We start from the raw sequence: 22420 nt of genomic DNA on the forward strand, positions 1-22420 counted from the left end.
TAGTAGTTTCTGATTTGTCTTGTGGTTAAAGGCTAAAGAATGCCCGTTGAATATTTGGTTATTTAAGACTTCAGTCCATATGTGATCATAGCAATTAAAAAATAAATTCAATACCTAAACAAAACATAAATCATTCCTTGATATTGCCTAAAAGGCAAAGTGTATCTCACAGCTACCATTAAGGGGACTGAGAGCTTGGATTGATAAATGCTTTCCCTCTTACCGATATTATTTTTTACAGTTAATCAATGATACATAATTATGAGACCCCTGGACTACAGCCAATCATTTAAAAATCATAAAAAAGAACCCTGTATTAATGAAATGTTGTTTGTGAAAGCAACAGAAACTAAGTCTGACTAAATTAAACATAAAAAAGATTCACTTGAAAGATAATGATAAACCATCAATAAAGGCAACCTACGGAATGGGAGGAAACACTGTAAATCATGTGCCGGATAAGGGGTTAATATCCATAATATATAAAGTACTTGTACAACAAAATAGCAAAAAAAAAAAAATCTGATTAAAAGATGGGCAGAAGATCTAAATAGGCATTTTCCCAAAGAAGACACATCCATGGCCAACACACACATGGGAGGACTCTCAACACCACTCATCATCAGGGAAATGTAAATCAAAACCACATTGAGATCTCACCTCACACCTGTTAGAATGACCATATAACAAATACAAGAAATAACCAGTGTTTTTAAAAAAGATTTTATTTATTTATTTATTAGAGAGAGAGAGAGCCTGAGAAGGAGCAGGGGCAGAGGTAGAGGGAGAAGCAAACTCCCTACAGAGCAGTGAGCCCAATGTGGGGCTTGATCCCAGGACCCTGGCATCATGACCTGAGCCAAGGCAGACGCTTAACCAACTGAGCCGCTCAGGTGCCCCTGAACATTACCTTTTATGAATCTCCCAATGGATAAGGTTTATGGAAAGCAGAGCTGAAATTCTTGCTGTAGAAGCTCAAGGGGCCAGATCTTCCTTCCTCCCGTGCCCTGGCATCTGTGCTGTGGTCCTGTGGCCTTAGCTCAGCCCATGTGGGCTCCATGTCACAGAGACAATTCAGACATTCTTCACAGTAGGACAGGGGCAGCCAGTGGCAGCATGTCCCTACAGTTCCTGTGGCACAACCCCAGCTGTGCTTCTTGCTGCCTAATATCCCTTGATTCCTGCCATTTCTTTCCTAGCATGGGTTTCCAACTTTCCAAGAGCTACAATCTTTCTTCCTTCCTTCTTTCCTTCCTTCTTTTCTTTCCTTTCCTTTTCTTTTTTGCTTTTCTTCTTTTCTTTTCTTTTCTTTTCTTTTTTCCTCTTTCTTTCTTTCTTTCTTTCTTTTCCTTGATTTTTAAAAATTGAAGTATAAGGGGCACCTGAATGGCTCTAGTCAGTTAAGTGTTTGTCTTCATGATCCCAGGATCCTGAGATCAAGCCCCAAAATAAATAAAATCTTAAAAAAAAAAAAGGCAATGTCCATTATATAAACTGAGTGATTTTATTTTATTTAAATTCAATTTAATTAACATATAGTGTATTGTTAGTTTCAGAGGTAGAATTTAGTGATTCATCAGTTGCATATAACACCTAGTGCTCATTCCACCAAGTGCCCTCCTTAACACCCATCACCCAGTTACCCCATCCCCTCACCCACCTCCCCTCCAGCAACCTTCAGTTTGTTTCCTATAAAAACTGAATGATTTTTAAAATACTGTTTGTTATAATACCTTGTGATAGAAAATAAATATACAAAAATATAATGCAATAGTATAAAAATAGATAAGTCAATAAGGTTGAATAAGGCCTCCCCTCCCAACCAACGATATCCACATTCTAATCCTCAAAACTTCTGAGTATGCTCTTTATATAGCAAAAGGGACTTTGCCCATGAGATTAAGTTAAGGATTGAGGAGAGAATAACCTGGATTACCTGAGTGGGTCAAATGTAATCAGAGTCCTTATAAGAGAGAATAGAGGGATTAAAGTCAGTCCAAAGATATGTGATGGTAGAAGCAAGAGGATGGAGAGATGTGAGTAAGGGGTCATGAGCCAAGGAATGCAAGAAGCCTTTAGAAGCAAGAAAAGGCAGGAAATAGATTAGAGTGTTCAGAAGAAACTAATCCTGGAGCACCTGGCTGGCTCAGTAGGTACAGAATGCAACTCTTGATCTCAGGGTTGTAAGTTCGAGACCCACACTGGGCATAGAGATTACTTAAAAATAAATTCTTAAAAAAAAAAAAAAAAAGAGAAAGAAACCAATTCTGTTGACACCTTTGACACCTTGACTGTAAGACCCAATTTTGGCCTTCTGACCTACAGCGCCTTAAGAGAAGAAATTATGCTGTTTTAAGCTGCGAAGTTTCTGGTAATTTATTATAACAGCCATAGGAAGCTAACACAATGGGTAAGGGGAAATCCTAGCTGTTTAAACTTTCTAGGAAAACACAGAACTCCATGTAAATAGGAGATTCCAGAAAATGGAAAATAGACTACAAGGACAGTTTACGTTCAGTAATAGCAGTTCTTCATTCTTGTCCATGCCACTGTGGCTTACTTTAGTGTATTCTACCAGCCAAATTCTTTGACAATGCTATCAACATGGTGCTGTTTGGGCTACAATTCCCAGAGCCCATATGTTCCTATGACCTAGGAATATGCCTACAAGCATAGAAGAAAGAAGGTCTATCTATTACCAAACATACTGTGAGGACAAAAATTGAAAAAAACACCATTGTACTATGCTTAATTGTCACCTGGCTTTGATGAGCCTTCTGATATTGTTAAATTTATTTTAAAAAGTTTAAGTTTATAGAATATACTACTTTGAGCATGTTGGGGAAACAAAGCAAGAAGGGTAAATACTTTAACTTCATATATTTTTAAATAACTCAGTGAGTCATAGAAATTAGTGACTGATCATTAAAAGAGATAGAGACCTTTCTAAATATGTTTTTCAATATTTGCAGTTTAGTACAAGTTCTATCATTGGAGCTATTTTGAAGGAAGAAGACTTATAATAAATTTTTTCCCTTTCTCCCCTTAATAATTATTAAAAATGGTTTCCATCCATAAGAATAGGATCCTAGTCATGCTATGCTATCAAACCTCCCTCTCCTCATCTAGATCCCCTCTCAAATAGAAACTAATCATTCTAATTTTTATCCAGCGTGATATCAAAGCCCTGTATTGAAAGTGGTTGAGTCACTGAAGGTAAAACATATCTCTGGCTGCCAGTTCCTTTCCATCATTTGTCCATGTGCCTGGGTTACATGTAAGGATGTCCAAATAGACTTTACCATCTATGGTAGCTGAGTTCAGAGTAAGCACTTTAAGACTTAAACTACTCCTCTCTCTGCGGTGAAGTGACAATAGAGGGTTTCGTTCTTGAAAAGTCATTTGAAAAACTAAATACAATGAAATACAATATTCTGTTATATAGACATAAAAGAAAGACACATCAGTGACAGACATGTATTATATAAAATGAAACAATACTTAGCGCTTTTGAAAAGAAAGAGAACATGTTGATGGGAAATATTCTTCATTTTATGTTAATGAATTTGTTTTCTTGTGAAAACTAATCCTTCGTTTTCCATAATGGGTAGGTGAGACGAAGCAGCTTTTTGTTGCTGTTCAGTGAGTTTAACAATCCCGTGTCCTCTTTTTTGGAAACCCATTGGACATCTGATTCAAAGACAAAAAAAAATGCTTTAAGTTACATTTGATTAGCCAAGTCATGTAACACTCTTTGAGTTATATAGTGGCTTTAATGAGTCAAAGCCTAATGTTATTCTCCCCAAATTGTAACATTTTTAAAAGCACCTAATCACATCACTGATAAAAGTCGCAGTTTACAAAGAATAAAACAATTCTTCTATTTCTCTGAGCAAGACTTTACTCAGATAATATTTTGACTTTTAGTGAATCTTGGAAGCAATAGTTTAGTTCACAGAATTATTATACATTGATATATTTCAATGAAATATAAATGATTACTTTCTGTGGTAGTGAAGTTAACAATTTATATTTCCATGTGTTTCCTTTGACCTGAATACCCTGGAATTATGAGAAACCTCTGGGCGTGCTGGTTCTTGTTCCCCAGAGCTGAGACTCACTCTTGTGCTAGAATCAATCAACTGGGGCAGGCTGTATATGGTAGAAGCATCGATCCCGTTGTGCAGTGAGGCCTGGAACTGAGACTTGCTACGACCAGCCTGTGTATCTGGTAGACCCAGAAGTAGGCCTGGGCACAGGGAGCCTCGGGATTTCAGCATTTCTGGCATCCCTGTACTTGTGACTCATTGTCCTTGTCTACCCGCCACTTAACCACCAAGACCTGGGGTTCAATCCCGAGCACACACTTTGCAGTTACCTATCCTATCAGTCCGATATCTTTGGCTATTGGGGTGTATCAGGAATTTCCAGAGACACACGATACTGCCACCCCCCCTGACGTTTCGCACTGTCTTCCACCTCATCTTCCTTTAGAAGGATGACTTAATAGGTCTGCAGAAGACCTATTTTAAGTAGTATAACTTTATACACTGTTCAATCTGGGTGTTGGGGACTGAACTGTGTTCCTCTAATATTCATATGTTGAAGTCTTAACCCTACTAACTCAGAATGTGGCTGTTTTTGGAGATAGGGCCTTTAGAAAGGTAATTAAGTTAAAATGAGGCCATTAGTGTGGGTCCTAAGCTAATCTGATTGGTGTCCTTATAAGAAAAGGAGATTAGGGGCACCTGCGTGGCTCAGTCAGTTAAGTGTCCGACTCTTGATTTCGGCTCAGGTCATGATCTCAGGGTCCTGGGATCAAGCCCCATATCAGGCTCTGTGCTTAGGGGGGAGTCTGCTTGAGGATGAGGATTCTCTCTCTCCCTCTTCTTTTTCCCCTCCCCTCACTCGCCCTCTCTCACCCCCCCCAAAATAAATAAATAAATAAACAAACAAATAAATAAATAATAAATAAACAAACCTGAAAAAAAGAAGAAGAAGAGGTGATTAGAGCACAGAGCAAGACACCAGGCACATACCCACAGAGAAAAGTCCATATGAGGACAGCAAGAAGGTGGCCCTCTACAAGCCAAGGAGAGAAGCTTCAAAAGAAACCGAATCTGCCAACACCTTAGTCTTGGACTTCCAGTCTCCAGAACTGTGAGAATAAATTTCTGTTGTTTAAGCCACCCAGTCTGTAGTATTATAGGTCTGTTGTAGCAGCTCTAGCAAACTTACATGCTGGGGAACTTTTGAGAATGATCAAAGGGTTGCTATCAGTAATAATGCTGAGACAACAAGTGAAATTGAGATTGTTCTGGACAAATCAGGGTCAACAGTCAAACTAATGCTAAGCTTTAGGATAACCCACCCCAAGGAGAGGATGGGGGAAAAGAAGGGGAAGTCATTCCATGCTAAGGGAACTCTGGAGCATCAAACAACTTGGGCATGTTTAAGAAATGCCATAAGATTTGTGTTTTTGAAAGACCTCTCGGGCAGCTTGTTACAGAGCGATGGTTAAGGAAAGAGGGAGGCGGAAGCAGAAGGCTGCTGCAAGGGCATCGGGAAAAGACAATGGGAGCCTGCCTGAATTCAGGGGGTTACAGCGGGGTTGCGGGGGAGGAGACAAATGCAAGGAATATGGTGCAAATAGAACCAATAGAGCCTAGTTACTGCATATATGTAGGGGGCAAGGGAGGTCCATAAAACAAGTTTGGGGGGGTGGTCATCTGGCTGACTCAGTCAGTGGAGCTTGTGACTCTTGATCTTGGGGTTGTGAGTTTAAGCCCCATGTTGGGTGGGGAGATTACTTAAAAATAAAATCTTTAAAAAAATAAAAGAAGTTTGTGCTTGGGTTACTTTGTCAATGGAGATGCCATTTACTGAGATAGGAAACAGAGAAAGTTCTAGTTTGGAGAGGGTCTTTCTAAAATAGTTAATGGTGGCCCTGGGTATGTAATTATTAGGTTCTGACTATAGACTATGGAATATAATAAAGTTAGAGGCAACTAAAATTAGTTTTTGAAATATTTATTTATTTTTTTAGATGCAATAAAATTTTATTATTCTTAGAAACAACTTTTATACATTTGACTATATATAGTATATTCCATGCATCAAAGTGTAATGAACACATTCCTTCACTGAAATACTGTACTTATCTACATGCACACTTCTTTTTTATTTTTCATTTTTTAAAATATTTTTTATTATATTATGTTTAAAATGGAATAAATCTCCAACTCTTTTTTGAAAAATTTAAATAATCAGTAAAATGATGTACCAATTATGACTTTATATTGCTCAAAATTACTTGTAGACTGTAACAGTAACTTCTATATATGGACATCTCATATTATTGCTAATTGAAAACACTTCACCTCACTGGAAATGCAGACTGTCCACGCTCAGTGCACTGTCTGGCCATCTCAGGTCTTGGCTGTTTGGGGGGGCAGGACGATTTGGTCAGTCAACCTTGAAATCAGTTGTTCCCTTGCTTCTTGGATGATCAGTCACTGCGATCTTCCCTTTTCTGTGCCTCATCAGCTTCCCAGTAACTTTATCAGTAGGAGTCATTGATTTGTTCAAGAAATAAATGTAATAAGCCCACCTGCTACCTGGAAGACACTGATAGGTCTGGGGTTACAAAATTGGAGGGAGATATAACTCAAAATTGGAGAACAACTCAAGTTGTTCAGCATCTCATGGGGGAATGAGCAAGAAAATCGATGTTTTTGGATAGTATGGCAATTGCCTTGATAGAACTATGCGCAGGGAGCTCTACCAAATCCTTAGACTAGAAGTGGGATCATTCCTCACTACCCCAGGCTTACCACATATTCATGGTTTAAAGAATAAGCTCTTAAATCCTCGTGTTGCTTAGTGGGAAAAGAATGATTATGCGTAAAGTTGATTAAGAAGAAATCATATAGACACATTATCTAAAGATATGGAGCTAAGCACTGGAAGAAGTAAAAACAGAAAAAGTTTTAAGCGATTGCCCCCAGGAAACAAATGATGGTGGGGAGGGGTGGAGAAGAAGATCGGTGCTTTTTGTTATATACTTTTCTATTTTACTTTTTTACTGTATGTGTTCATTTGATAAAAATAAGAAAAATAACAAGACAGTTTAGCTCTTTCTCTTCAGTCCTTTCTCTAGCCTCCACATCTATCCCTCCAATGTTGGAGTGGGAAACACACTGATTCAGAAGTTCCCTTGTCAATTGTGTACAATTCCATTCATTTCCACACGTATTTGCTGCCTGCTTACTGTTTGCCAGACATGGGGGAAATGGTGATGGGCAAGAGGGACATGGCCTTGTTCCCGTAGAGCTTGTACTCTTTGCAGAGATGATATAAACAAGTCATTGTTTAAGTTTGGTCTCCTCTTCCTCTCTGCCTAGACAGCTGAGTAGTACGACAATGTCTATCAAGCAGTCCTCAGAAGTGTGTGAGCAGTCAGGAAGACTTGAGCCCAGGGGTAGAGCACCTACCACCACAGTAGAGGAGAAACCAAGAGATATGGTCACAAACACTAAATTATTTAACAGGAATGTGCACAGTTAACAGTTTCCTGCCTCAGTGGATGGGATCATAGAGAGTAGAGTGAGGCCTTTAAGGGTGTAAGCTCTGAAGCCAGACTTCCTAGGTCAGAATTCCAGTTCTTCCACTTGTTAGCTGGAAGTGGGACCCTAGGTATGTTAGCAAACCTTGCTAGGACTACAGTTCTTCATCTCTCTGAAGATGATGATAATAGTAGCTACCTAGTGGTTGTAAGAATTTACTTACCCGAAACATCCGAGTGACTGGCAGAATAAAATGTCAATACATGGAATATTATTATTATGTATATCTACATGCTTAAAATGATTAAGAAATGTTACCAATTGTGAACATTTTATAATATGTAAGTGTTTTTAAATTTAGAATTCAGCATTCTTATCACAGAGCATATGGTAATTCACCATTTAAGAACATAACTACTTATTCATGCAGGGACATGAACGCACAGAAACAGATCTGGGAAGATCTACGTGATGTGGCCGACAGTAACTCCTCCTTTGGAGAACTAGATTGGAGATGGTCAAGAAGCCTTTAGCATTTTACCAAATATTTTATGATGAAAACGTATTCATGAATTAAAAGCAATTTTTAAAACGTAAAAAAAAGTCTTATTAAGAGACATGCTGGTAGCCAGTTGGAAACATAAAGGACAGTATATCTACATTCAGCTGACATGCCCACATTCATGGATTAGAAACTTAATTTACACTAGGCACTGCTCTAGGTACTTTAGTGTAAAAGTCCGTGCAGAGTTGCCCAATCTCTTGCAAAAGCTCATGTCCCTCATTTGTAGCTGCTATGGCATGAATTGGAACTGGACCTTGTGGGATGGCGGTGGGGGGGGTTCATTTGGCGTGTCTAATTGTGGCAGGCAGTGTGTAAGCAAAAGCACAGGGCTAGGAGAGTTTGAGAAATCTCCAGGAAACAGCAAGTAGTTGAGTTTGGACAGGTCACAGGGTACTAGAAAGAGAATGGTGAGATATAAACTTGGAAGGGAAGGTTGCGTTCAGTGTATTGAGAGCTGCACATGCTGGGGGAAGCTATCTGGCTTTATTTCTTTAAATGAATGGGACTCACTGAAGGATTTTAAGTAGAGGACTAACACGATGTTTTAAGAGTATTTTGGCAGCAATAGACAGGTTGCATTCTTTAGGGAATAAGCTTCTTTAGGGAATTTTTTTAAAGATTTTATTTATTTGTTAGAGAAAAAGAGAGCGCAGAAGCAGAGGGAGTGGCAGGCAGAGGGAGAAGCAGGCTCCCTGCTGAGCAAGGAGCCCATTGTGGGACTCGATCCTAGGACCCTGGGATCATGACCTGAGCCAAAGGCAGATGCTTAACCCACTGAGCCACCCAGGCACCCCTCTTTGGGGAATTTTAAATGGTTCACGTAAGAGGCCATGAGGGCTTGACCTGGTGGATAATAGGGAAAAGATGGAAAAGAGATAGATGAAAACAACATGTGAAAGATAAGACAGACTGTTTATTGACTAAAAAGGTCCAAATATTGGCAAGCAATATAGGGAAGGGGATATACAGGCTACTTCGGAGTTTTTAGAAGTACATTTTCAGTAAAAATTAAGTAGATGTGGACTTACCCAATGATGCCATCCAAGAAATAGGGAAGTGACCAGAAGGCAATCTTAGATTTGTTCTGGAATATGTTGAGCGGACTTGCTGGCTGGGCCTCTAAGCAGAAACAGACATCAGTCATTGGAAGATGCACCCTCGAGAGCCACCTGTCCCGAGAAGATAATCAAAGAGGTAGGCATGGATAAGAGGGTTGGCAGAAGGGTAGAAGAAGAGAAGGATGATGACAGACTTGAGGAATGGTTTAATTTGAGGATGTTTGAATATAAGAAAAACTAGTGAGAAACAGAAAGTCATCCACAGAAGCAAGAGGACAAGGGTCATGTTTTTAATGGACTCAAGGAAGAAGAGTATTCTAAAAAATGGAGAAGTCAGAGGTATTCAATGTAGCAAAAGAGTTAAGGAAAATAAAGACAGAGATTGATTCCTTCTCTGTCACCAAAGATGCCTCAGTAAAAGGCAGTTCAAATAGTAGATGAGCCTGAGGACATTTGGCACAAGTCACCGCACATTTTAAAGGTGGATGGAAAAGTCAAGTCAAGGAGAAAATGTGAAGATACAACTGGACTAGAGCTCAGAGTAAAGATAGTAAAGGGTTTAGAACACAATGAAAACAAGGCCACGGCTGCACGGAAAGTTGAGTACCCAGAGCGGAGCCATTTTTCTTTGACCCATGTCCCAGAAGGCCTTGTTAAGGAGTATAGATTGAAAGCACTCTGTACCTCAAACCACAAGTCACATAAACCAACGATTCTGCCGTGGAATGTGTGTACGAGGGGGGGTAGATTTCCTTTAAAAACACAGATTACATCCTCCTTTGGTTGAATCACATTGAATAGCTCCTTGCAGCACACACAGTGCTTTGTAAACTTCTTAGCTTGGCATTGAAGAGACTCAATAGGTTGGGTCCCTCTCAATATTATTTTTCACTGTTTCTCAAAATAAGTCCAGGCTGATCTACTCACTGTCTCCCCAAACTTCTTTTTAGTCCCACGTCTGCACCTTTGCTCACACTATTTTCCTTACCTAGAATCTTCCTCTTCTCTCTGCTGCTGTAGTCAACTAAACACCTAATGCTTAAATGAGTCAAGTGCCATCTTCTCTGTGAAGTTTTATTGTCCGATTTCTGTAACATTTATTTTGGGGTTACTCACTTCACACTTAGATGTTAACTGCTATTACTTCGTATTATACCTTCTTTGCACCATAAGCTTCATGAGGCAAAAAAATTTTATTTGAAAAGCACCTAGCGTAATATCATTTTCCAAATTGAGGTTTTATTTTCTTTTTTTTTAAGTAGGCTCTATGCCCAGTGTGGAGCCCAACACAGGGCTTGAACTCACAACCATGATCAAGATCTGAGCTGAGATCAAGAGTCAGGTGCTCAACTGACTGAGCCAACCAGGTGCCCTCAAACTGACGTATTTTTAAATTGAGGTATCTAGACATATAATTTGATGAACTAAGCACTGCCATCCCAATCAGGGTGGAGAGCATTTCCAGCATGGTGTTTTGCACCAAGCAGTGCTCAGTAGACACCAGGCTTGGCACAGAGAGGAGTAGGCAGGACCAGGAGGATGAATCTTGCCTGTCTAGAAGAGTTGAATCATCTAAGATCAGATGGAGTGAAAATTGAAAGACGGAAGTTGGAGTGGGGGTGGTGGGGACAAGGGGGCAGGATTTAGTAAGTCCCAGCAGGTTCGGGGTGCTGCAATCACGGGCTAGCAGGCAAAGTTCAGAGACTGATGGGCAGCAGTGAAGACATCTGACTGCATCTAAGAATGTATGAGAAAGCTGATAGACTGATGTTAGCAGAATACTTCTCTAACCCGGTGCTAGATTGCTTCTACCTTATATTTAAACAGAGCAGTCATTTATCAGGTTTCAGAAGGCTCGGAGTGCTTACTGAATGCCTTTACCCGGCTGTCTATGGGGCATCTTGAATGTGTTCTAAGCAGAACTCTTGTTCCCTTCTCTCCTGTCCGGGCTTCTCTACATTATTAAATGTCACACAGTTGTTCACACCAAAGTTCTAAAAAGTTCAAGGAGATTGATTCTTGCCTTTTCTTTCATACTTAACATCAGCGCCATCGAGATCTGCCAGCTGCACCTTCGAAATATATCCCCAGTTCGTGTCGCGCACAGAGGAAGCCGGCAAGGTTTGGAGCTAGATCGCGGGGGTGGGACGCTCGGCTCTAAGACTTACAGCAGTGTAAGCTGAGCAAGTGCTTCGGGATCCGCATACGTAAAACAGAGAGGACAATATCATGGGGCTCTATGCAGAAATAATGTTAACACATACAATGTACTTGGAATGAAGCCCCAGTGGAGTAGGTGTGCAATTAAGGTTAATTCTACCTCTCGATCTACCATCTTCTCTCCATTGGATTACTGAAACCATTGACCTCGACTCAGGTTCCCTGCTTTTATTTTCACCCATCTTTGGTCTACACAGCTACCAAAGTGAACTTTTAAAAATATAAATCAGATCAAGTCACGAGCCTCTACAAATCGTTCCAACAGGTTCCCAGCCACAAAGGAAATTGAAAGTCCCTGACGTGGTTAACGAGGTACACCCTGGGCTGGCTTCTGCTGATAGCTCATCATCTCCGGCTCACTCGCTGCGCTGGCTTCACTTCATTTTTCACTTTCCACTGGTTCTCAGGTATGCTAGTCATTCCTTTTTTTTTTTTTTTTCTAGAAAGAGAGAGGGGTGGGGCATCGGAGAGGGGCACAGGGAGAGGGAGAGAAAGAATTTCAAGCAGGCTCCATGCCCAGCACAGAGCCTGGCTCTGGGCTCCATCTCACCGCCCTGAGATCCTGACCTGAGCCGAAACCGTCAGATGCTTCCCCGGCGCTCCATGCAAGTCATTCCCGGCGGAGACCTTTGCCCTTGCTGTCCTCTCCCCAGGAATGCTCTTCAGCAAGCCCTCTGCATTAAGATCTCCTCACTTTATTCATTACAGCTACTTAAAGAAGTCTGCCCAAGTCACCCTATCTCCCCCTTACCCATTTTATATTTCTTTCATAGTTTTTATTAATACCTGAAAATACACTCTAACTTAAATTGTTTCCCTTACTCAGCATCAGCTTTCACAGTCTATCTGGTTCATCAGCATGTCTCTGTGGCTAAAACAGTAACTGAACATCGCGGGAACTCAATAAATATTCACTGAGTGAATGAATGGATTAATTTTCATATCTTCTCATAGTCTCAACCCATCCACCCCTGCTCCAAATTAAACACCACAGACAGCAACTAGCTCAAGGCTCTCATTTCGTACGGGGGAGAAACCCACCAGCCAAGGTGAAGGTTGTCTTGGGACTACCTCCCGCTCCTGTCCCAGCATGCTTCAGTCTATCATGCTGCTGGTCACCTTCTTCCATCCATACTCTGGTGCGTTGGTGCTACTGACAGCACACAATAACCCAGCACAGGTAACTGAAGGCCTTCCACTTTTATGTTCTATCTCTATGAGGTTTCTCCATCCCCTCTCTTCCTTTTCTCCCTCCACCTTTCTTTTAGCTAGTCGTCCAAGTTCCGCTCTTGGCCCACCTTCCTCCTGGTCCCCCGGGTAGTCAAGTCCATTGCTGTGATTTCAACTATCATCAACGTGCCAATGAATCTATCCCTTCAGCCCAGATTTCTCTTGTCATCTCCAACCCACACTTCTAACTGCTTATTAGGCATCTCCAATTAGATGCCCCCCTCCTCCCAGGTATCACACACTCAGTATTTCCAAAGCAGACTTTGTTCTCCATCAAAATAGCTTTTCCTTCACTGCTCTCTAGCCAATGAATGGAAACACGTTGCTCAACCTGGCAACCTCCTCACTTTCTGCTCCCTTCAATCTTAAAGGCATGTTGACTCTACCCAAATAATTACTGCATGTATTTCTCTCATTTCCACTGCTTTAGTTATACCTATCATCTTCTCTTACATGGATTACTGTAACAATCACCTAATTATTTTTCAAAATGTGGTTTGTGACCCATTAATGAGGCATCCAATCAATGTACTGGGGCATAACAAGCTTTTGATAAAATCTTACGCTTACTCCTTTATACAATCCAGAAATTAGCAGGGTCAAATTAACAACAACACAGAAACATTTACTGGCAGCCTCTCCTTCTTTTTTCTTTTCTTTTCTTTTCTTTTCTTTTCTTCTCTTTTTTTTCTTTTCTTTCTTTTTTTGTTAAGGTCAAAATACTCAAAACATTTTCTTTTTTCTTTTTTTTTCTTTTTCAAAACATTTTCAATGAGCACAAAGAAACATCTAATAAAGAAAGCCAGTCTCTGCTCTGATACACCTAACGTGAGTGGAGAAATGCTGTGTATGAATAGCACGTAGTGGATAGCTTTATCAAATGCAGTGGCAATTTAGTTTTACTATGATTTATACATCCAACATGGTTGTGAAAGACAGTTTGCTTCTCTGCAGTGTTACTCTCCAGCAGCCCTACTCCTCACATCTCCTACTCCTTTGCTCCTTGGAATAAATCCTTTCCCCCTTTCTGCATATTCGCTTTAGCAACCATCTTGGATTTGGAATAGTCAGATATTCTTTCTTCAAGTTAGTCCAGTTCCAGGATCTGGACAGGAGCTAAGTTTTTCACTCACTGTGAAATTTTTTCCAATGGCAAAGATCCAAAGATCATGCCCCCCCCTCAAATCTTACCCCTTCCTGAAGCAAACTCTGGATTTGGACAAGAGTCTTTCTTTGCGTCCCTACCATCAGCTCATCAAGTTTCGTGTTCTAGTCCTTGAGAGCAATGTGCATAGGGTATAGCTTCCATGACTGGCCAGCAAAGGATGACAAGAGGTGTCTAATGTCGACTTGGCTTAAGACAGAACAGCCAAACCTGATGTTCCTTAAGCTTCCGGGCCCTTTAGTGTTCTCTTGTGACCTCCATATCTCACTTAGTTGTTTTCTTGGTTGTTGCAGCCGAGCTCCAAGAGGGCGGCAACGGGGGTGGGGGGGTGGGGGTTCACCGCTGTATCTCAAGGGCTTTACCCGATCTACTCCTCCCACTATTTGCATTTCTGACCATCTGCTTTTGTTGTCTGCTTTGTGGCCTCAGAGAAAACAGCCTTCCACTTGTCTCAATTTCTTCCTGTCCTGCAGAGGGCCAGGCAAACAAGCATCCCCAGCAAGGGTACTGCCTTCCTGTGGCAGGGGATCTTTTCGCGTTTTCCAGATCCAGCCGGCCTGCCATTCCTGGGAGACTGGGCCTATCCAGGCCTGTGGCCATGCGGGGGACAGTGTCAGCTCCCCGGGGCCCAGTGAGACCACCAAGGCAAGGACCACAACCAGATGAGGGCACTGAGGCCATGTAAAGACCACACCCTCCACACACAAGCTTGCTGCCAGGCGACCCCTGCCTGAGCTCGTCCCTCGCACCCCAACCACCTCCCCAGGCCCGCTGCCCGGCCCTCCATAACAGAATTTTTAAAAATGTAATATAGAACGGAATGGAGTAGCAGCATACGTGGAGAAGTCTGACTTTTTTTTACGGTTGTATGTGTTCTGGGTTTACAATGTAACACTGTGAATGAGGGCCGAAACATTTGAAAGGTACTATTTCAACTTGTTACTCTGCCTCTATTTTCGTCCTCTTCATATTCACTTTCCGCCCTAGGAATGACCTTTCTGAAAAGTGAGTGTGCTCCAGGGCATCTCCAAGCACTGTATATGGAGCCAGGCAGAGTCTGGCGGTGTGATACCTGCAGCATGGCATCAGCACCCACCCTCCACCTTCTCCTCTTTAAAGTGGCAATAATAGCTTCACGAGTTCAAGGCTGCAGACCAGCCCCAAGCCAAACATCTATCCCCAATCTTTGCAATAATCCCAAGGCACTTATTATTACCCTCATTTTGTTAAAGAAACTGAGGCTCAGAGAAGTAAAGAAACTGAAGTTCAAGGTCAGGTTGCCAATACCTTGCCAAACAAGGATTTCATTTCAAGATTCCCCAATGCTCTTCCCGGTGAGCATGGATTTCTACTCATATAAAGTCTGAAATTTGTAATCCCGTGGCAACTTCTATTGACTTCTCATACATTCATTCAGCTCAATCAATTCAGTATTTATTAAGCATCAATTAAGTACACAGCACTGAGTTGGGACTAGAGGGGAAAGAGAAGAGTAAACTGCCGTCTGTTCTTCTGGAATGTACATTTAACTTGGAGAGAAAACACTGATAGGCACCAAACAGCCACGAGTTTACTGTTGGTGCTGAGCACCTGAAGCCCATGGGACATTTAAAAAATTGCAGCAGGTGTCATTCTATTATACATCTAAATGATAGTTAATGAAAGAAATCAATTTATATTTTATGCAATGCCTAAGGATCCAGAGTATGGATATAATTTATAGATGAGGGCTCTACATGGATATAAATGGGTATAAGTTACTTTTTTTTTTAAGTTTAGCAGAAGACGTCCCATTTTAAAGACTATGATTATTGGACTAACGTAGTCTGTTGCCTTTAAAAGTAAACCACATATATTTGTGCTTGATTTAATTATCAGCATTTTTCCCCCAAATAAATTGGTCTGCTTTGCAGTTAAGAACTAATGGGGAACATTTTTTTAAAGATCATTCTTTGAAGGGCTCACAGGAAGCTGCCTACTTAGTCACTTAGTCACTCATCAGGACAAGCCTCGCCCTTCCACATTTTGTTTACTCTCTCCGCTGCCCCTATTTATTGTTTCCAATCGATTTTCCACTCCCCTAGTGAGAGCACCATGTTCCAAGCAGAGCTGGGAACTTCAGTTTATATACGCGCTACTGACTTACCAGCTTTTCTATCAGGAGTTCTTTACTATGAATAAGGTGGACAGCAGGATGGAAAGGATACAGTAGGAGAACTGAATCCTGAGAATGTCGATTTGCAGGGAACAGCCTGGAAGGCTGCTGTTGCTCTTCTGCAACCCAACCCTATAGTGTGAAGGAGATGGAAAGAGCCAACAATATGCCCTCGGACCTTTGCAGTGGTTGATAGGAAAGAAAGAGTTACACTGGATTTCTCTTTGAAGCATTAAAAAAAACCCTAAAAACTGACATGAGCTATAGCATTACCTTGGTTTAACGTTCACTCAAAAATCATACTACATTGTTATCATTTCCTGAGACTAAACTCTATTGTATCTTAGCTACAACCTAGGAGAACACCCAAAGAGGAAATCCCAGGAAGAATTAAGTTTTTAATTTTCTTCCTTTTAATTTCTTTGTTTGCAAATAAAATTAGTATTAAGGACTCTAGAACAAAATCAGTACTACTCATATCCTGTTTAGGTAAGCTACATGACATCCATGTTTATCCAGAAACCAAAAGTTCCTTTCACTTTTACTATTTTTTTCCGTGCTAGAGTTTCAAAGGATACCAGGATATCTCTCAAATAGATGGGAATTTGCCATGTAGGGGCATACACCCAGAGGTTACATGATAAACGGGGTTGTCTGGTTAACGAACCAAAGGGTTAAAAGTTTTTTAATTCTCTGAAAAATTATCAGATCCATGACAAAATATCTGGAAAAGATCTTTAAAAACATTGTCACAAGTCTGAGAACTAGACAAAACATTTGACAAGAAACAAGACAACTTGAACTATAACACATACAAAAACTCCCAGCTGCCACAATATCCCCAGCCAGCACGAGATAACAGGATTCCATTCTTGTGATGTGTGGGAGTTAATACGTACAAACGGAAACAATGGCTTATGCTTAGTGACGGCACAATATGAAAATTTACACATCACATCATACTTGACAGGAAGATAATACCGATCAGGTTTAATGCAGTGTAAACTTACTATAAGGTATATGTATGAGGCTCGGTGGGAATGTGAAGTAAAGGGCATCCTCTCATAGGGTGTGATGGTTAAACTCGCAAAATAATAAGTCGGAAACTAAGAAATGGAAAATAGACACCCTCCCTTTTCCAAAACAATCTGAAAAGTTCCAGGCTATGCGGAATAGAAGAAAAAGATTAAAATATAAAGAAAGGCACACACATTAGAAAAGCAAAGTAATAGACTTTAAAAAGTTACAATCAGACTGAGCATACGCTATCTTGAAGGATGTGACGACATTGGTTTCTCAGGTATGCCAAAGTCAAGTGACAGGATATCAGAGAAGATACAATCGCAAAGCAGAGAGCTCGGTTTCATTCACTTGGAAAACATACACTGAGGGCTTCCTATGCCTACATCGCTGTGCTGTATGTAAAACAATCGTTTAAAGGTTGAAAGTTGTGATTTTTGTGACCCATTCTAGGGTTTGCATTTTCATATGCACAATCAAATAGTTCTGAGGTTTGAATCCAAGGGTACTTTTTTAAAAGATTTTATTTTATTTATTAGAGAGAGAGAGAGAGAACAAGCAGAGGGGAGAGGCAGAGGGAGAGGGAAAAGCGGGCTCCCCACTGAGCAGGGAGCCCAACGCTGGGCTCCATCCCAGTACCCTGGGATCATGACCTGAGCCAAAGGCAGACACTTAACTGACTGAGTCACCCAGCTGAGGTTTTTTTTTTAGATACTAGTTTTAATTTTAATCATTTTTAGAGGGTACAGAAAATGAAAATGGTAATGTGAAGCAATTGCTGAACTAATCTGGGCTAAAAGTGACGTACGGAGGAAAAAGTGTAGTGTTGTTTGTATCCACACATGTAAGTGAGTGTATGTGCATGCACGTAGGTGCGAATGTGTTGAGGGGGCGGCCCCCAGTTTACTGAGTGTACTAGAAATTCAGCAGACCACCTCATCATATAATCACTGAGTTCGACACCTGAAGCTAATATTACACTATATATTAACCAGCTGGAATTTAGTTACTTATTTTATTATTATTATTTTTTAAAGATTTTATTTATTTATTTGACAGAGAGACAGCCAGTGAGAGAGGGAACACAAACAGGGGGAGTGGGAGAGGAAGAAGCAGGCTCCCAGCAGAGCAGGGAGCCTGATGTGGGGCTCGATCCCAGGACTCCGGGATCACGCCCTGAGCCGAAGGTAGACGCTTAATGACTGAGCCACCCAGGCGCCCCAACCAGCTGGAATTTAAACAAAAACTTGGAATGAAAAAAATTTCAAAGGACAATGGTCTTGGTAACCAACAACGCTTAGGTCTAAGGCATAATGAATCCTTATACTAAAAAAGTTGAGCATAACTTTCCCTGTTAATAGTTACAATGGGTGTGGTAGGTATCAGATAATTAAACACAAAGTTTTAAGATGTGTAACAAGCTTAATCACACATAAAACATTATTTGAATGTTTTACATCTAGTTCTTTAAATAATTATGAAAGAAGCCAAACTAAAAGGTGTGCATGCTGAATGGTTACATTTATAAACAATTCTAGACAATGCAGAGTAATCTGTAATGACAGAAAGTGGATCAGTGGCTGCCTGGGGGACAGGGCAGGGAAGGGGAGTGGTGGGGAGAATTACAAAGAGACACAAAGAAACTTTTGGGGTGCTTGACTGTGATGATGGTTTCACAGATCTATAGATAGGCTCAAGCTTCAAAATTGTATACTTTAAATACATGTAGTCTGTATGTCAATTATACCTCAATAAAACTTTAACAAATCCAACCTTGACTGTCAAGTTATTCCTGCCCAAATGAACTATGAAAATATAACTATATATTACGCAGATCTGGGGATTAAGGTGAAAAATAAAAATAAGAAAAAGAACCACAGACGTATGATTGGCAAGTCAGGTCTTTCTTTTAACGCTGTATATAGAGTTCATGTCTCCAGGGACTTATCACTTTATAAACTTTTCCAGAAACAGTGAACAGTTTGCTTTCATTACCAAAGAAATAGTACTTCCCAAGTCCCGGGGTAACACTATATCTTCTCTCAAGGAGCTAATGCTACAGAATATTTCATAGGATTGTAGCTGCATAAACGGCGGGGGGGGGGGGGGCAGATTTAGGAGCTTTTATCGATAATGGGGAAGGCCAAAGCAAGTAACAATTCAAGAACAGGAAAGAGAGTTTAGTCCCTTTATTTTACCACTAATATCTAAAAAAGGGAAAAGTCTGTTGGAAGAGAGGAGTTGGTGTTCAGAACACCCCTGTTATTCATTGTGTACTGTGGCCAAAGTGGTATTTCAAAACTGTGGGTCAGATCGTGTTGTTCCTGCTGAAAATCCTTCAGTAGCTTCCTCCACACCAATGCCTTTAGGGGAAGGCCTTAGCATGGTTTACCGGGTGCTTCAGGATTTGACCCTTGCCCACCTTTTCGGCCTCAGTTCCTCTCTCGGTCTCCCACTCAATCCACAGCCATCCTGAAAGGCGGTTAGTGCCTTAACTCATCAAAGCCTTTACGTGTTGTAATGCAGTTTGGGTTCTGCAGGAAGCAGCCTCGGGCAGAGTTTAGTGCTCAGGATGTTTATTAGGGAGTGCCCTGGAAATCAACACCCCTGGAAGGGAGGGGGCGGAAGCAGGACTGGGAAAGGGAGAAATCAAGCTGTGAGGCAAGCCCCACAGCCTCAGCCAACTGTGCGGGGTGCTGTGCAACTGAAACGGCCTCTCCGAGGGCCCGGTGTGTACGTGACCTTGAGCGAGTCATCTGTCTGCAGCTGAGGCAATGCCCAAAGGGGCTGCCAGTACTGCCACTGCCTGAGGCAGCAAATCCTTTCTTAAAGGAGGATCTGTGCGGGGCATTTTCATGCTCACCTCTCCTCGGTATTTACCTTGCGTGAAGCTCTCTTCTCCAGCTCACCCCAGGAGACTTCCACCGGTCCCTCGGTGTAGTCCCAGTGCAGTCTCACTTCTGAGATTTTCGCTGGTCTCAGTGAACTCCTCACGTCTTCTTTTTTTTAAAGATTATTTATTTATTTATTTATTTATTTATTTATTTATTTATTTGAGAGAGGGAGAGAGAGAGAGCGGAGAGAGCATGAGGGGGAGTGGGGTGTGGGAGGGGCAGAGGAAAAGGGAGAAGCTGACTCCCCGCTGAGCAGGGAGCCCAACATGGAGGCGGATCCCAGGACCCTGGGATCATGACCTGAACCCAAGGCAGACGCTTAACTGACTGAGCCACCCAGGTGTCCCTAGAACTCACTTCTTTAGAGAGCACTTCCTAAACTCCTGAACCAGCTCAAACTTCCCACACTTCTATAGTACCATCCTTGCCATAATTCTTACCACACTTAATTGTGATTAGCTGAAGATAACTCTGAGAGGGCAGAGCGAGCTTCCACAGTAATCACCTCGGACCCTCAAGCCCTATCACAAGCAGGTATATGCACACAGCAGGTCTCAGTACTGACTGAGTAAGTGAATGAACCCGAGGCCTAAAGAGCGCTGCAAGGAGCAAACACATTGTGTTTGCCAACACATCTAACATACTGACTAGTTGCAGCATGAGGCTGAGACAGACTTTCAGGTTCTGTCTTCACACTGCCCACACCCACCGTCAGTCCCAGGTTGATCACATTCTAGCTGTGTGACCTTGGGGAAGTTAACTAATCTTTCTAAGCCTTGATTTCTTTACTACTACTACTACTACTACTACTACTACTACTACTAATAGCAACAATAGTATTTTCCCCCTAAACCTCTTGGGAGGGTTCAATGACATAATCTATGTGAAGGGTTTATCATAGCTCCTGGAATATAGTAAGGCATCAGCTAAAGGTAGCTAATGGCCACTTATACCTTAAAAAAAAGAAAAAATATTAGAAAAAAATTTTATATTTGTAATTACAGTGCATCAAAATAGTGGAAAAATGGGGCGCCTGGGTGGCTCAGTTGGTTAAGCATCTGCCTTCGGCTCAGGTCATGATTCCAGGGTCCTGGGATCAAGCCCCACATTGGCCTCCCTGCTCAGTGGGAAGCCTGCTTCTCCCTCTCCCTCTGCTGCTCCCCCTGCTTGTGTGTACACTCTCTTTCTCTCTGGGTCAAATAAATAAATAAAATCTTGGAAAAATAGTGGAAAAATTAGAACTTTATTCATTTTCCTACACTTTATGGTTTAGGATTAGTTTTTATTTTATCTATAGGGGATGGAGAATAGCATTATCTTCTCATTTACTTAGGGTCTTCTAAAGTTTTAAATAAACCCTGTTCCTGTCATCTCCTCACACAATCTGGGCGCCTAATTCAGCATACTGACCGTCTCGTGCCTTAAAAATAGTGGGGGAGGGATGTGTGCATGTACGTGTGTGTGTGTGTGTGTAAGAGAGAGAGAGAGAGAGAGAGAGAGAGAAACATGCCTTTACTTATGTCTGGAATGTCTTTTCCTACCTTAGGAGATTTCTGCTTCAGTGTGAATCGACTCTTCAGCTCAAAACACACCTGCTGAACGAAGTCTTCCCTTACTTCTCCCATGCTACTCCTGCTTTTATAGCAGTAAAGGCTTTTACAGGTAAACTGCCATAAAACCATTTACACCCCTGGACCGTTGTGTTAATTGCCCCTGCATCACATGTCCGCACTAGACTGTGGGCTTCTTAACAGTAGATCTTCTCCATCTTTTGTATCTGGCACATTCAGACATTCAATGTTTGTTGAGTTGATTTGAATTAGAAGAAAAATACCAGATCTCTTCAGAAAGACACAAATGATAAAGAGGTTTAGATAATCTGTGATATGCTCAAAAACCAAAGTAGAATTTAAAAAGCAAGAAGTCAAATATTTTCTCTTTAATTGAAACATAACACTGATAAAGAAAAGTGCCCGAAATATTAATGGACTACACAATGAATCATCACAAAATGCACATTTGACCACGGACCAAGTTAAGAAATAGAACATTTAGAAGCCCCTCTTGTGCCCCCCTCAAGCAGCGATCTTTATAGAGCATTTTCTTTTATGTCGGAAAGCTTATCTGAGCCCTTAGAGGTTAAATGTTTCCCCTAATAAAGAATGTAAATAACTAATTGTCCCATATAAATAATTATTTGTTTACTTATGGAAATCATTTGTGGGAAATAAATAACTGTCCTACCCTGCTTTCTTTATGGGCTGCCATGGCAACAGGATGTCAGTCACTTATCTCCATCCTTTCACTGGTGTGTACTTTCACATTCTCTCATCCTATAAAGAAATAACACTCAGCAGCCCACTTCTAATGCCTTTCTGACTCATTTCTGGGGGGTTCTACTTCCTCCATTGTCTCCTTTTACTGTGTGTTCTCTGTCCCCATGTTCTTCCCAATTGAAACTTTTCACCCGGGGAACTGTGACTCGTTGGACCTCTCTTCTTTCTAACTCCACCTCTATTTATTATATGTTTTAAGAAATCTCCAACGG

The 22420-nt window shown here is 41.2% G+C and overlaps 1 long non-coding RNA gene across 7 annotated transcripts in view; it reads right to left on the minus strand.

Moving 5' to 3' along the window:
• Positions 1-1485: 1485 nt before the first annotated feature.
• Positions 1486-22420, minus strand: part of LOC113254340 (uncharacterized) — a 173278-nt gene continuing 152343 nt past the window's right edge. For 6 of the 7 annotated variants that reach the window (XR_006409382.3, XR_003315736.4, XR_007190329.2 and 3 more), the window contains 2 exons: positions 9159-9249; positions 1486-3690 (listed from right to left, as the gene is read on the minus strand). This is a non-coding gene — a long non-coding RNA (uncharacterized LOC113254340). Of the gene's footprint in view, positions 3691-9158; positions 9300-22420 lie in introns of all 7 variants that reach the window. The other variant, XR_003315740.4, reaches the window with a different exon arrangement.

Source organism: Ursus arctos, unplaced genomic scaffold, assembly GCF_023065955.2.
Source record: "Ursus arctos isolate Adak ecotype North America unplaced genomic scaffold, UrsArc2.0 scaffold_12, whole genome shotgun sequence".
NCBI classification, from domain to species: Eukaryota; Metazoa; Chordata; class Mammalia; order Carnivora; family Ursidae; genus Ursus; species Ursus arctos.